The sequence below is a fragment of the Triticum dicoccoides genome, chromosome 3B, assembly GCF_002162155.2.
Source record: "Triticum dicoccoides isolate Atlit2015 ecotype Zavitan chromosome 3B, WEW_v2.0, whole genome shotgun sequence".
Classification (NCBI taxonomy): Eukaryota; Viridiplantae; Streptophyta; class Magnoliopsida; order Poales; family Poaceae; genus Triticum; species Triticum dicoccoides.
In genome coordinates, this window is record NC_041385.1 from 827,675,004 (window position 1) to 827,692,236 (window position 17,233).

General features: G+C 41.8%; 1 long non-coding RNA gene across 1 annotated transcript; it reads right to left on the bottom strand.

Annotated features, from left to right (window-relative positions):
- Nucleotides 1-4,125: 4,125 nt before the first annotated feature.
- Nucleotides 4,126-5,101, bottom strand: LOC119282517. The gene is made up of 5 exons (XR_005138764.1): nucleotides 5,075-5,101; nucleotides 4,866-4,954; nucleotides 4,565-4,590; nucleotides 4,331-4,442; nucleotides 4,126-4,199 (listed from the first exon to the last, which is right to left on the bottom strand). It is a non-coding gene; the product is annotated as an uncharacterized LOC119282517 (long non-coding RNA).
- Between the last annotated feature and the right edge of the window lie 12,132 nt (nucleotides 5,102-17,233).

The following is a 17,233-nucleotide window of genomic DNA, read 5'->3' on the forward strand; positions in this document are numbered from 1 at the left end:
AAACATAAAAAATTGTTATGCAAAAAAATATAGATATGACAGCATAGCTGCGGCCAGGGCAGATGGACGGCGCGCCGCGGACCGATGACGTGTCATCTATGCCGACAGCCGCCCGTCTCCGCCATCGGCATAGATTCGACGACGTTAGCCGCCCGTCATGAGCGTGGTCTCCGGGCCCGCAGCTATGCCGACGGCCCGTGTATGCCGACGGGAGCTGTAGGCGTAGCCAGGGCTAAGCCGACGGTTGTTCTTTGTCGACGGGGGCCGTCGGCGTAGCAGGGGATAGCCCGACGGCCATTGTATGCCAACGGCCTGGACCTAGCTGTCGGCATAGCATGGAGTAGGCCGACGGGGGCCGTCGGCATATGTTTGGCCGTCGGCATCGAGCCCTGTTCCGTTAGTGCGCACGACCTTGCTGCGGCCGTGGTCACAAATGGTCTGCTCCGAGCCTCCGACCTCACCGTGAACACGGCGTGCCTCCTGCTCTAAACCTACCTCCTGACTCACGTCGAGGATCTCTATGAACCTTGTTGGCGGCGTTAGGTTAGCTTTATAGTGTGTCGAGTCTGTATCTTATCCGGTAGCAAGATTCTTTCCTAGTTGTATAGGATACATGATGGAAATGGACATGGGCTTGTACGAATTTTAAAGGAAAGAAGAATCGGCGAAAGGCATTACCGAGAAAAAAATAGATGCACGTTAGGATCTTATTAGAAAACTTATGATTTTTTTTCTATAGAGCGGCCTTTTGAATCTCAACCGTCCTTCTTTATGGTTAACACAAAATCAATGGATATAAAGGGATGATTTGTGGAGAACTATGAAAGCTTCCGTCCTTTATTATTACTAGATGACTCGTTGCGCCAATGGCGCAAAGGCCGAGAGGGAGCCAAGTATTGTGAGAATATTTAGACACTCAAGTCGAAAATCAAATGTGGCCAACACTCCCGCATCCTCTGCTTGGAAGACGCCTTTTCTCACTGGATCTAACATAGATAAATGATTCTTCAAGAGCAAATTTCAAAGAAAATATAAAGGATGGAAGGCTTTAAGTTGTACTATTGAGACCATACCACCATATCTTCTTTTAGTTTCTTTGGAAATCGAAAGGTATAAGAGGATGGTACATGTGAGAAGCTGTGAATCCACAACAAAAAACTAAACTAACTTCCAAACAAACATTTCAAGTTTGGAAGCCACAAAGAAGCAGCCCAGATCTCTCGTTGTAGTGCAGGTTCAAGAAAATGGGCCGAATGACCATCACAGCAACATGTAGAAGCAGCAAAAATATAGGCTTGGTGTGTAACTGATCATGAAAGATAGTTTGATCAGTTTCTCCATTGTTGGCTTATACTGAGCAAGAACATCAGCCTGCAGAGAAGAAAAATGGAGGACTGCTTTATTCTGCGATACATCCACAATACTACAGCAAATAAAGTAGTTAAATGTGCACTAAGATGTAAGACCTTTTAGATCACTATTTTAGTGATGTAAAAAGTAAGCGGTGATCTAAAAGCTCTTGTATTAGTTTAAAGTGGGAGTACTTAATAAGACTGTAAGCCGGTACATCAAAGTAATGCCGGCTTCCCATTGATTTGATCAAACCAATATGACAAAGGGAAGGTGAAACTTCAGAAGACCATATAAATTGAAAGCGATGTCTTAATTTAAAACTCTGGAATGAAGTAATAAACATTAAGTCTGAATGTTGTCACTAAAAAAGCATAAAAAAGGCAGACCAGCCAGCAGTGCATCATAATTAGTGGTTCATCATGGGCAAACCAGGCAGCAGTAGCCTAATAACTTAGACGGAAAAAATGCAAGAAGTCAAAGCACAAGGTGGGAAATAGGACCGAGCATTGACAGGTAACCAAATAATGAAGGAATATCCCCAGAGGATGCAAGAAGTGAGAGAGGAGCACCTAGCAGAGGTTTGTGGACTACCTATTTATGCCACACCATATCCACATCCCTAGCACTTGACGTACTTGCTGCTATTGCCATCTCTACCTTATTTCCTCCATTGCCGGTTCGTGGACTACCTCTTCAGGACACGCCGAATACATCCTCTCCTTCACCAGCTGGTAGTCTCGCCCTTCAATCATGCCACTAACAAATAAAAAGAGAAAACTATGATCAAGTTGATAAGTCTTACGACTGTATGTGAGGAAAGCAAATAATTCATGCTTGTCAATACCATAGTGTACAATTCTAGCAGAAAGCACATCATCGTTCTGGAAGAAAATAGGTGGAAGCATAAGAAAGCAATTAAACAATCTCTTCAGAGGCACTCACATGGTAAAATCCAAAACATCGAAAGCAATATATTATTTTTGCGAAATGTACAGGATTCAAGAAACTGAGTACCATCAAAAGTAGTCTGCTATCCATATCCAGAACTCCAATTCTTACATACTTGCTAAAAGTTTTATTGGTTGAGATCATTTTTGGATCACCCACCAGCAAGTATGCATGATTCATATGTGAAGAGAAACTGACAATTACAACCAATAACCAATTAGCCAACACATGAAAAACTATCCTAAACCACTATGACTACTATTCACCAATACCATAGATGATAGCACTATGCTATCAGTTTCTTCATGATTCACCATATAAAAAGATTATACCTCTTCTACATAGCAGCACAAGACGTTTACACAAGGAAGGAAAAGAGTAAGTTTAATTTCTTTTCACCTATTTCTTATCAATGGAGATGGAAAGTGCTCTAGTCTATTTTTAATGTTTTATCTTGTCCACCTATTTGTAGATAGGCCTTTTTGTAACATGACAACCTGAAATTTATTAAGAGACATGAAACTTTTATTATATGATCGAAAGAACAAAAGTTAGTAAATATTTGTTACAAGTACCTGACAGGAACAAGTGCAGCCTCAGTCTTTTTCAGAAGGCTAGTACATATTACAAACCAGGAAACGATTGTTGAAATATGTGCTATGATGCAGTTTCTGAAACACGGTTTCATGGTTGGCCATGATAAGTGTCAAATGTTTTCTCCTTTTTATTCGGGGTCCATTAGGGTCATAGCTGATGGTACCTTATAAACAAAATTTTCAGAACAGATTGCAGCTTGTATAAGATAGACAGGTTTAGTTAGTATCATATTTAATCGAAAAGCAAAATAATCATTTAACTATTTACATGTCTAGATCCAAGGTTTGAGAAATCAATAAAGTGCCCTCCCTAGAAATCACAGTGGAAGCAAGTAAATAACCCAAGCTTGGTGTCGCACCACAATAAAGAGGATCATAAAGGAAAAAAATAGAGGGTCATACAGAATAATCAGGAATCTGTACACACAGCTTACTACAGTTTACTCATGCTTCAGAATCAATCAACATGCTTAATGCCGCACCACAATAAGTAGCACATGGATATTCTAACTCACAGGACAACCTATATAATGTCATCTTGCCTTGCATTTGCCCTCTCATTGCATCGACCACCAAGGTAACATAAAAAAGCACGCCAACCAAGATAAACCAAATCATGGACTTGGACAGGAAAATCAAAGAGAGGGAAAACCTATGGATGGGTTAGATAGCAAGTCGCTCGCGAGGGCGCCCAGGTCTAGCCGACAACACCCGGCCCCACACACAGTTCGGAAGCACTCTAGCACATAATCAGATGGCATGAAAGTACCAACAACGACCAACCAAACCGAATAATCCACATGAATGGTTGTGAATGAAGGCAGAATCATATGCATCTCACAACTAACAAATTTAACTGATAATTCAAGATACTAAAGATCTGCTCTACATTTTCGACAGTGAAAATAGTAAAGATCTCGTATGCAATAAAACAACAAGGAAGCAAACAAGTTGCACATGATTTAAATTACGTCGCGTAACTTCTAAAGTTTTCCCCTTATATGACAACCTTCTTCCCAGCAAGAGTCATTACAGTATTTAGATATCTTGTATAAAAAAGATCAAGAACTAAAAACTACATTCGGCAAGACATCCTCTCTACAAAAGGAAATTCCCAGAGCAAACATTAGCCGATTCAGTGCATATCTCCAAGGCTCATGTAAGGGAATTGTCAAAAAGGAGTGAACTGGATTGGAAGGAGCTGCAATACCTAAGGATGGGTTGGAGACTGCGAGGTCGACAAGGACGCCTATCAAAGCATGTTTCTTCTGTCATAAGCTTTTATTTTACTTCGTCATGAAGCTGTGAAAAAAGCCATCTCGGTATGAGCTTTCGAGATTTAAACCAACCATTTTCATGAATAAATTAGTTGCTTCAGTTCTGTTGGGCCGTATCATATAACAAAGAACAGAACAAAATAGAAGTTTCTCTACCAATGTTGTAATTGTCTTGAGTAAATGGAAGTTAAGATAAATGAGAATCCTTGAGGCAAACACAAATTAAAAAATCAGCCACCGCAATCCTCAATGTCCGTTGTTCCTCTCTCTATGGCCAGGTATTAAAACCAAAACAGCCTAACCAGCCCACATTAAAGCAAAAATGGAAAACACGACATCCTCTATTGTAGAATTAAGAAAAATATGCTCTCCGGGGATAGATTGGTTCACCTTGAGGTACAGAATAATTCGAACTCCTACAAAACATTACATTGTTTGCTTTAGTATATGACCCGTTCAATCTGAAAAGTATTCAAAATTTTCATCCAAATCCTTGCAATTCTTCCTACTGTGTTGAGCTTGTAACAGTGATATTAGTATAAGAATTTTATTCTCTTTCTCTAGCTAGAAATCTCCAATCTGAAGTTTCAAGACACCGATCAAAGTATATTATGTCAGAAAAGAAACTCATTCCACTATGAATATAATTATTTGGCTCACACTTGTGAATCAAGCAAGGAAGGAAGCGAACCTGATGGTGTTGGTGTATTGCGGCTCAGGCCAGTGTGCTCGACTTGCCGCTGCGTGTTGTTGGCTTCGCGCCACAAGACTCACCATGTCCTGACCAGTGCAACACATATAAGATCACCCTCATAACCCAAGAGAAGTAGGGAAGTATGTAACTAACAAAAAAACAGATGTAGCAAGTGCAAGGTAGGCTTAGTGGTGCTTAGAGCTTACTTCAACTTTATACCAAAGGATGTACACCGTCATCTTCCTCGCTGGTCCCAGACATTGCCGCATGCCACCCTTCGAGAAGACAGTAGAGGGATGATTCTTCAACTGAAGATGAAGAAATGAAGGAAGAGCAAAAATTTACCTGAGCATTGGACCGGCGTCATTCATGGATGGAGCTTGGAGGAACCCTCTTCTCCACTTCTCTCGATCCACTGCCGCTATTACTGCCTCGCACCATGCATCCGAGCCTACATAAGGAAAATGGCCCTCAACACCTGAACAACACACGGGGTGCAAAACTGGGCATACAGAAAAAGGTGCATCAATCAAATATCTGCAGAGATGCATAGCAGGAAATGCACATACAACTTCATGGTTTTTTATGGATGAAAATACCAACATCTAGACCTAAACATCACCCAAGGATTATACATTTCAAAATATAGAGCAGAGAGGCTATCAACAGTTGTATTCTAAATCTCTTGACATCACAATTCGTGCAAGAAAAATGGACAAAATAAGACACTGCAAGCAAATGTGCACCAAATTATGAGCAAAGAAACTGATAATTAGAGCAGATTACTCCGCTTGCCCTTCTCACCGGCCTGCTCCTTCCCCCTGACGTCGGCCTCCTCCCCCTCCCCTGTAGCTCCTTCCCCGTGTCATCGGCCTCAATTGCATGAAGAAAGTATTATGGTGGTGGAAATAAGCAGAAGATAGTCTTCTTCTGGGATCTGCAATAATACTCCCTTAGGAAGAACTGCAAGATACAAGGCATACATACTCAGATGAGAGAGCAGATCTGTGGGCTAAGCATTTCTTGTAAGGTGAACTGAAGTAACGCATGAATGTACCTCGAGGAAGACGACCTCAGAATGAACCCGTCGCTACCCTTCGCCTCCAACAAACACCGCATCAACAGATTGATTGGAATATCAATTCCTAAAAGGCATGATCATACAAAAGGGATTTATCAGCAGACGTATACTGATTCCAATGATGGGCTTCTATATGAAACCAAATTTTAAATATACTGAACTCTTTTGCATCAGATTAAAATTAGCAAAAAAAATGATGGTAAATCTAATATCATATCCAAATACAACTTTGTGCTCAGCAGCACCTACAATCTAAGGCGGCTAATCCATCAAAGAACGTATATACATTACCTACAATCGAACGCAGCTGATCCATCAAAGAACGTATATACAGGAAAGGCTAATCTAAAACAAAGTCTAAAAGGTAAACTAAACCTGCATCCAGTTGATAGAAAATAAAAACAATCTACAACTTAGTGTGTAAATTATGAAAAAAATACAGGGAATGATGGGGGCAGAAGGTTGCAACCGGCCTGGAGATGGACACCATGCCACCACTGAAACTCAGTGTAGGAATCAAGTGCAACCCAAACACTATGTGCATAATTAGAAGAAAAAAAGGAAGTATGAGCCCAGTTCACCATGGGAAGATGAGGAAAGGAGGAAGAAAGAGCTCACCGCTGTGTTGCATCTCTCCTCCATGAACTGGCAACCGTCCTTGACCTCTCCCCCTCTGCACGCAACCACCGGGGTGGGGACCCTGCTGCCCTCACTGCAGCAACCGCTCCTTCTCGACCTGCGACCAATCTGGAATCATGGCGTGCAGCGACCCCCGAAGATGGAGAGGGATGGTGGAGTCCATGGCAAAGGCATGGACGCCGGGGAGGGGCAGGGAAAAGAGGGACGCGAGAGAGGCGGCGGGGGGCAAGGCACGACCTTCGTCGCGCCACCATGACCATGGCCTCCTCCTCCTCACGCATCTGCCCCTGCCACCATGACTCTCTCCGTACCTGGATCTCGGGGAGGATGCATCTGGAAAGGGACATTGGCTTCGGGGAGCGGCCGGCGAGGCTCTGGCCCTGGTCGGAGAGGGAAGCAGGGACGGGGTCGAGGGAAGAGGAGAGGAGGAGACGAGCGGGAAGAGGAAGGGCGGCGTGGGGGAGAGGAGGCGGCTGAGGGGGAGGCGACTGGCAGCGGCGAGGGTTTCTCCATGGCAGCGTTTTCTATTTATACCCCTACACATAAAAAGACTAAAATGCCCTTGGCGGGGCACAAAATTTACAAGTGGTGGCACGAAGCGATTTAAAGGCGACGTGGCTGGCTTCGTTGTGCCTAGGAGTTCTTCAGGGTTTATATGTTCAATAGGTATAGATATAGATATAGATGTGGAGTTGTGGATAATCTGCATATATCACCTCATAATACATGACTAACTTAGCTATAACAACACATAGGTCCTGGCCCAGATTTTATCTTTTGAGCAACTTTAACTGGATTAGAAAGTCCAAAAGGAAATCATACAAACTAAACATGTGCAGGTAAACTTTATTTATTTTCTTTTTCGCAGGGCAATGCCCTCAACACGAAGAGCAATAACAAAAATCATTAGGGCTAGGGCCACGACAACGGCCACCATTAAAGTGTAACCCGGTGCAATAGAGTTCACAGACGATTACTGGATGAACGTCACGACATGGCGGGCCATATGCCTTTGTTTCCTTGCAATCATGTCTGAGTGGTAGCACTGGAGCCAAATTATCATCGCCTCTATCTGTTCCTGTAGATGGAGCCAAAGCCTTCCCACCTCGTCCGGGAGATAAAGGTGAAGCACCACCACCAATAAACTTTGGCGGCCTAGTTGCTCTCCACTACTGGGTTCTGTTTGTGAAATCAAGTCCTGAATTAGCATCAAGAGGTAAAGGGACAAGGCAAAACTGTGAAATAAAAGGAAAATCAGATAAGTGTGGATCAGTTTTTCTTTGGTATAAGTTGAACACAAGAACCGTATACCAAGCCTATTATTATCATAAGTTCACAATGACGAATTTGAGACAATAAACAAATACCAAGTACTGCTATGAATATAGAAGTACTACACCTATAACTAAATATAAGAAGGTTTTGGTATAGTCTTTCTATATATACATAAGTATGGCATATGTAGGTTAACGTATGATTCATTGTACCTTCAATGGTTAATAGGACCAGAAACATGATCACTAGAATGGTCATTTTCCCGGCCATCATTTTGCTCTGCTTGCGAAAAGCCAGAAGTGTTCTTCCAGAGGGACTCTATTATGGAAGCTTGGATTAAGCAGGTTTGCTGAAGTGATGTGTAGAATATCTTTAAGATATTATAGCAGGCTTGTCTCATGACTTTTATCAATAAAAGAAATTAGAAGATATGCATCTACCATTAGTTCCACATACATAATATATTTCCACAAGATATACATGATGATGAAGATAGATATCTCCACCAGATATACATGATGATGAAGATAGACATCTCCATAAGATATTCATTATGTCAGAAGGATTGTTGCAATATGGTGTAAGTGGGTGTTGAAGCATCTTCCATCTTATATCTTATATCTTATATCTTATCTTGTCTTATCTATCTATCTATCTATCTATCTATACCTATACTAATTATGTACTCCCTGAAAATTCATACGGTGTAGATCGATCAGCCGATATAATTAGGATGTAGATTTCTTTAATTCTGCGGAGAATTACTAGTTAAATTGTTAGTAATGGCGCACCTATGGGCAGTGCGCCATTACTAGTTAAAACTAGTAATGGCGCACTGTCCACATGTGCGCCATTACTAACAATTTTTTTAATTTTTTTTTTCAAAACTACTAATGGCGCACGGTGGGTGTGGTGGGCCATTACTATGTCAACTAGTAATGGCGCACCACTCCCATGGTGCGCCATTAGTAGTTTTGAAAAAATTATAAAAAAAAATTACTAATGGCGCACCATGGGATGTGGTGCGCCATTAGTATTTGCACACTAATGGCGCATCAACACATGGTGCGCCATTAGTATTTAGTAATGGTGCATCACATGTACAGTGCGCCATTAGTGTCCATCCCATCTATAGCCCTTTTCCTAGTAGTGTTTATTAGCCGATAGTCGCACCCAAGCAACCCTAAACTCAAGAAAAGAGTGAAGTAACTCTTTAGCCTCGTCAACTAGTTGCCCATTTGCAAGGAAATCCCGTTGCTTGTTTCTGATCTTGGTTACCACCAATTGGGAGTCCGTCCGGGCGTTAATTCCTTTGGTTAAAACAAGGGCCCGTTGACACGCCATCAGCTCCGCCACCTCGGCATCGTGAGCGGAAGGGGAAAAATGGCATGCTCCCGCAATGAACTTGCTATGGTGGTTCCTAAGGACGGCAACTCCCCCTCCTGATTCTTGGTGCTTTGCCATAACACCATCAGCATTAGCTTTTATCCATCCTTCAGCTGGCTTTTTCCATCGCTCCAATGCGTTTCTTTCTCTCTGTTGAGGTATTTTCTCACGCACAGACTTCCATTCAGCAGTAAGCCGAAGCACTCGTTCACATATACTTCCTGGGTCTTTCATTCTGCGGAAGGGAAAAATTGGATGATTGAGATAATGGGTGTGAGTACACCCGGGAGTAGTCACACCTTTCCGGTCTTTCATTCTGCATGTTTCCTTTGCTTCATTCCTCATAGTCCATAGCTCGTACCAACTCCTAATCACAATTTCCTTTTCTTCAGACCCTGTGGAGCTAAGCCAATCCATGAGCCATGCACGTAAGGCCGCAGGGTCATGAACTTGCACCGAAAGGCATGGCAGCGGGGCAGCGACAGCCTCACGCAGGCACCTCCAAAACTCAATTGCATGCGGGCACCTCCAAAACCTATGCATAGTATCTATCTATCTATCTCTCTCTATATATCTATGATAATTATGGACGCCCTGAAAATTCCCACGTTAATCAGAAATTAAGAGCCATTAATCTCATGGGATCAATTTATTACGGTGTAGATCGATCAGCCCATATAATTAGGATGTAGATTTCTTTAATTATGTGGATAATAAAATCTGTCTATCTATATATATATATATATATATATATATATATATATATATATATATATATATATATATATATATCTATACCTATACTAATTATGGACTCCCTCAAAATTCCCATGTCAATCAGAAATTAAGAACCTTTAATCTCGTGGTAACAAATTATTACGGTGTAGATCGATCAGCACATATAATTAGGATGTAGATTTGTTTAATTCTACAAATAAAAAGATGTGTCAAATCGAAGGCTCACGGCCCTTCCTGGAAAAACGTTCAAAATTTATTTTGCAAAAGGTGATCTGATTCTAATCTATACTATTCCACCGTCCTTTCCTCATCTATTTAAATATACTAGTAAGCATGCACGTGCAACGCACGTCTCATAATCTGACTCTTATAAAAACATTTATTTTGAATATAGTTTCTCTGTTAGCAAGTTATTTTTACCGAACCATTTAAATGTGTCTTATACGAAACAATATGATCGCACATGTAACATACAATCCGTGGGACCTGGGTTGTTTCCATCATTTTTCATGTCTCAATTTCTTAAATTATCATAATTCAAGTGCACTAAAGTGACAGCTAGTTTTGGTCTACAATCTGTCGTATGAGCCAATAAAGTAGTAACCTAGTGGTACAACATAGAATAAGTATAATGATACGTGGCGAAAAATACATGTGTAGGACTGTCAGAAAAAATATCTCACGTGAAGTTAGCTGTAAAATTTAACATCCATAGACTACACGATGACCTAACTTAAATATATTCAACAAAAAATTTATCAACTTTTATGGAGATTCATATAACAAATTTTAAAATCATCAAACAAAAATGACAGTAACCAACGCTGATGATTTTTACGTAGAAGATAAAAAGGATGGCAGGCATGCAGGGGAATCGGATAAAAAAGAATGGGTCTTTTTAGAAGATATTTTTTTGATTTGGACAAGGCGCACAGTCACAATCTCTCTCTGGTAAGTTCCTAATTTTATTTAAAAAAACGTTAGTTATCCTCCCCACCGCCACCTCAGTCCCTTACATTTCTCTCCCCGTTCCCCATTCTCCCATGGTGGCCACACCCCTCACTCCACAGCCGGCCCTCTTCGTCACCAACGCCGGCGCTCCCTGGTCAGGCCGCCGCTCACCTTCGTCACCACCGTCGGTGCTTCCTGGTCAGGCTGCGGCTCCCCTTTGCAGCCGCTGCTCTTCCTCCCCTTGATGTGGAATCGCTCGAGGAAGTGGCCGAGGAGGCCCTCGAGCTCGGCATACTCGCGCCAGCGCTAGGCGCCGGCGAAGGTGGACGCGAAGGTGTGGCACTCGCACGCGCCTGCTCTACCCCGCACCTTCTCCGAATCCGTTGGCCGAAGTGTTCGAGAAGGCGCTCGAGGTCGGCATGCTCGCCGGCGACGCCGGGCCCCTCCCTCCTCCTGATACCCTCTCCGTTGCCGCCTTGAGCCTCTCCACCCTCTCCCGTGCGGTCGTCCGGGTCCAGGTAAGTCCCTCTCTGCAACCCTGCCACCTGCTCCACCCCGTCAATTTGGTTCTTCGCCAGGTGCATCCCCTCATTGAGAAATCACCATGAATATTCCCAAGACTGTGTATAATTGTTCTGTTATAGGGCTTTTTTTGCGGGGTTATAGAGCTTTATTATAAAAGCTGATTTAACTGACTATTATTCTGCTCTAGATTGCTGCACCTTCTGGCTGTGAGTGGATCTAAGAGTCAGCATGATACAATATCTTTTCAAAAGATGATAGATTATCTTCATGAAAGAAAGGAAGTTGGAGAATTATTATTGAAGATGAATTCAGTGTCATGTGTTTCTCAAGAGCTAAAATGGAACAAGAAGTGCAAAACTGGCAATTCTTTTTGTAATACTATTAAGCTCGTCATGGTGGTTACCATGAATGAGTGTCTGGTTTAATGTTTAGAAAGTGAGTTTTGTGTTACAATGTTCTCTTTCAAGACTGTTATATGAGAAATCATCCGTTTAATTGGTGGCTATGTTGATGATAAGGCCCTTAATGGTTCAGATTTCCCGAGGGAGGAAAAGGAGGTGCTGAAAGGGGATGGGAGCAACAAGTATAAATCGAAGAGTATGTTTTGATTCTTAGTTGCATTGCACAGTATTTCTATTGTTCTATGAAATCCATGGAATTGTATGGAACATTCCTTCATGTGATAGGCATATTTGTTTACTAAATCAAACTGCGTAGTTCCAACAAACAGACATTCAAATGCACCATTTTACCCTTTGAAAGTAGGAAGTGCAACTTCTTTAGTGTTTAGAATGGATCAGGTGTACTTCACATGTTTTCAGTTTTAAATAATTATGCACATTCTCAATCATCATGTGTGCAAAAAGTGGGTTTATACAGATTTGTACAATTCATTGTAACATCCTGGAGCTTAAACTAATTATGATTAATTTGGTCGTTCTCTGATGTGTGATTACATTAATACCTTTGGCACCTTTGTAATTTGCTAAGCTAAATTCAATATTTCAGGTGTTCTGCGACAACTCAAGTCACCTTCGTAAATTCTGGAAGCCAACTTTTTTGACACCAGGCCAAGGAGATAGAGTGCATGATTCAGTCAGTTACAAAAGTGCAGTAGCCAAAAACACTAACCATTTTCCACATAAAAAACCATTAATGACCTTTCCCTCTCCATTTGCCTCTTCAGATCCTTAGGGTCTACATCTATGATACATTCTAGTTAGTTTAGCATCTCACCAGTTATCTGAATAATACATAAGCATCCAGTACAAGGGCATTTTTACCTTGGTACATGGCATCTCATCAGTTATCTGAATAATAAATAAGCATGCAGTACAAGGGCACTTTTACCTTGGGACATGGCCAGGGGTGTATGTGGTACATTTTTCTCGTCATTAAGCAGTGATGTTGAAGCCTGTTTCTTCTCACGGGCTTCACGACGTCTTTTAAGAATATCATCTTTATTGCGTGCATAATACTCTTTTTTCCTCTGCCTCTTCAATTCTTCAAGGTATGTATAAATACATGCCATTAAATTTTGCACATAAGCAACAGCAAAACAGTAGCGCAAAGTAGGAACCGATTGATGATAGTTACCCAATGTTTGGTTGTTGCTTATATCCTGAAATGGGGTGCACGCCCCCGCACTATTGGGATATGTCATACCTTCGCCTTCATGTGAATATTCATGCCATTAAATTTTGAGAAGCATGGAAGCTGTGGAAATTAATCATGAACACCACCATCAGATGCAAACATACTACACTGTCCTTTCTCTTGATATTGTGTTTCAACGGAGTTCTAATTTGACATTAATAACAATTTTGAATGGCAGATCCCCTTACTGGACCACATTAAGTTGTTGGCCCTGCTATTTAACGTCCATGGTGATGCTGATGATGATCTTGGCAGGGGTAATGCTTTGATTTCATAGACCTGTTGCTTTGATAGCTAGAGAACTAATTTCTCAAGAGGACTTGATTTAGTGTTCTTATGATATTTTTTAGCTGGGGCTGTTTTTTTTCATGGATTTTCTCTGTCCACTACATCATAAATCTGGTAATGTAAAAGTAATATCTATTTCTGATTATGTAATGACCGACTGTTATCTTGCTTCTTATTCATGTATCTTCAGATTTATGTATCTGCCTGGGGTGTTGGCATGTCCTTGAGCACGCATCAGGTATGTATGTATCTGTTGGTATCTTAGTGCACTTTGTAGTTTCAGAGTAGCACTCTATAATTTGGCACATGCCTATGAGTGTATATGTATGTGCATGTGTACTGGCCATAGGCCCGAGCTGAAACTAATTATGATTAATTTGCTCATTCTGTTATGTGCGCTTACATTAATACCATTGGCACCTTTGTAATTCTATAAGCTAAATCCCATATCGCAGGTGTTCTGCGACAACTCAAGTCAAGTTCGTAAATTCTGAAAGCCAAGGAGACAGGGTGCATGATTCAGTTAGCTACAAAATTGCAGTAGCCAAAACACGAACCATGTTCCACATAGTAAACAATTAATTACATATATAAAACGAACGGCTTATAGCATTATGATGTGAGGGGACGTGGACTCCCACCAATCATGTTCAACATTATGATGTGCAGGCAGGAGACAGGGTTGGTGGGAGGCACCGTGATCAAGGGAGAGGGGAGCTAATTTAGTTGAGTTTCCTTATTAGTTTGTGATCACAATTGCGTGATTGTAGGGGACGTGGGCTGGTACTTGGAATATTCCTCCGGTGGTGGAGTGCGGTCAGTCATGTATGCTAAGTGCACACCATAGAGGTATTAGATTAATGATGGCTGTTAGATTACGACTTGTGGGACTAATTGTGTGGTGTTGATTGGTTCGTATATTTTGTGGTACTAATTATTGGGTGCACATAAGAAAGTTCTTGTTTGATTGTTTAATAGTAGTAGTGGAGAAAAAGTACTTGATGGGTTAATCAGAAAAAGAGAAATAGGCTAGAAATTACCACAAAAATTAGAAACATCCGTCTATCAATTTAATAGATCAAGTTTTCATAACAATTAGATAACATTGTAAGTCAAAAAATTACCCACCACTGCCACTATAATTATATGGAAAGAAAACGTTTTGCTACATGTAGCCAAAGTTAGGACGTGGGATGCATCTAGGAAAAAGACGCGGCTGCTCTTATATGTAAAAAAAGGACATCAATGCTCAGTTAGAAAAAAAAAAAAAGAGTACATGCGACGATGCATAAAGGGACATGAGATCCTCAGTTCAAGGAAAAGTGCGCACAGCTTGCTATATGCATGCATGCATTTAGGTGGAACAAAAAACGTGCATCTGTGTGCCCTTCGTATGCCTGCATGGCCTGCCAAAAAAGTGTGCACACAAGCCCTTGATACTATATGCGCGTATTTGGAGGTTTTAAATGGTGGCGCACCAACTAAGAGCTCGCATGGACACGGTGAATTTCTGTTGCTCCGCATCCATGCCAATAAAGTCTTTGTTTCGTACAATGGAATCGTCTTTTGTCATCAAGTGATGCTAGGGAAAGCCTCAGAGTTGTTCCGGAGGGAGCCGTGGGACATGTAGTCTGCTGCTGCAATGCATAGAAGCGGTGGAACATGAAACACTACGGAGCACCAGATCAGTAATTAGTACAGCAAAGAACCAAGACAAGAAGATGAAGCAATTGACACGTCTGCACAGATCAGCAATTAGAGAGGTGGAGAGCCAGATCCCACAGAGGACTCCAAAAGACTTTGTTTTCTGAGATTGGCAAGGTTTATGAATTATTATTATTTTTTTGTAAATTTGCTTCAGCCATCATGTCACACACATGTATACACGAGAATTAGATGCCTCGAAGGCACAACTGAAGGTTTTCTGGTAACCTAACCTAGGAGAGAAGGGTGTGCCTGATGCCTTTTTTATATCCACAAAATAAATTCCATGGATTGCCTTAGGATCCCTGAGTCCAATTCTGATCGGGAGAGCTCTACCACCTCCACCGGTCTGGAGGGAAACGTGCCGGGGAGTAGGCGCCGAAGGACAGAATTAGAGGTGGGCCGACACAGGCGACAAACCTTCCAAAAATATGATCGTTCGGAGTTTCCATATGTTGATGAACTTCGTGTGCCTCAGTGTGGTTTTGCCTGCTTTCATCTGAGTCGTTTTGCTACCAGGCCGCGACTCTCCGGTTCCAACGCCGTTCCATACATGAGGACAAGCAGCCGATATCGTTCGCTTCTACATCTAGATGTTCATCATAGAGTGATGAACTCATTGATTCGGGTATAATTCTGATCGGAGTTTCATCCACACTAAGATCGATTTTTTCTCTGGTAACAAAACCTTAGTTCCGCTTTCTTTGAAAATCTAAAGGATTTCTACTTGTCTTTTCCTTCTGTGAGCACAGTAATCCAATTTATTTTGTCATCTTCTTCTCATAATCATGCATCTAATTAGTTTTCCATATGTTTGGTGGTTTGTAAAGATCCTATTGCTCAAAGATTGGTAATAAATATGGTAATAATATGTATAGTATATGCCATAAGTTTCATCATAATTTTTACACACCACTAGTAGAAAAGGGGGCAATGGTCCAGGCCGGGTCAGCCCATTAGTCCTGGTTCAATCCAGAACCGGGACCAATGGGGGCATTGGACCCGGTTCGGGATCCCCGGGGGCCGGCCGGGCCACGTGGGCCATTGGTCCCGGTTCGTCTGGACCTTTTGGTCCCGGTTGGAGGGACGAACCAGGACCAATGTGCCATGGTCCTGGTCCACCACCATTGATCCCGGTTGGTGGCCTGAACCGGGACCAAAGGCTTCCCTTTAGTCCCGGTTCAAGCCACGAACCGGGACCAATTAATTCCCTATATATACCTCTCGCCCGCGAGCAGAGCACTCTCACTGCTCTGTTTTTCGTGGCCGGCGAGGAGAGAGCTTTGTGGTGCTCTAGCTCACCTCTTATGCACACGAGGTGTTCGATGGAATGCCCGAGGCACACTACTTAAGCTTTCTCCTCCCCAAGCTCGACCTCCAAGCTCCATTTTCCTCAATATTTGTCTAGGTTTAGCGGTCCGTCACGTCCCGTCCCCGTATTCACCGTCGTCGATCGCCTGCGCCGATCTCGTCGCCGGCACCACCGTGGTGAGCCTCTTGTTCTTATCTTCTTTCTGAAAGGAAAAAAAATTCTTACTTGTATGTTTATATAGATACTTGTATAATTTTTTTATTTTTATTATTGCATCTTATATAGTGCGATGGTTTTGGTATCCGCCCCCGTCGGTCCTCGTCCTGTCTATGATTCGGATGTGGTATATATTATCTTTTCATAACTATTGTTTCATCTATTGTTTATGACAATTATGCCGACCAACGTGACATAGATTTTATTTATCTAGGAGGTTGTTGAACCGGAAATTCCAACCGACCCTATTGTCGAGAGGTTAAATTTAGTTGAAGAAGAGGAGGAGAAGATGATATTGGAGTTGCATGTTGCAGATGTCGTGGATGATCACAAGATCAAGATGGATGCAATGTGCTTGAAGATTAGAAAGATTAGAAAATATGCCATTCATACCGAGGCTTGGTATCATTATGCCGTTGGATCAGTTGTTACATTGGTTGCGATTATGATCGCATTTGTTTTTGCATTGAAATGTTTTACATAGTTTCAATGTATGGTTTAATTAATTTAGATGCTCTGCAGAGCTTTATGTTGTTAGATGAGAACTATGTATGTACTTTGGTTTTAATGTGATGATGAACTTCTATTAATTTG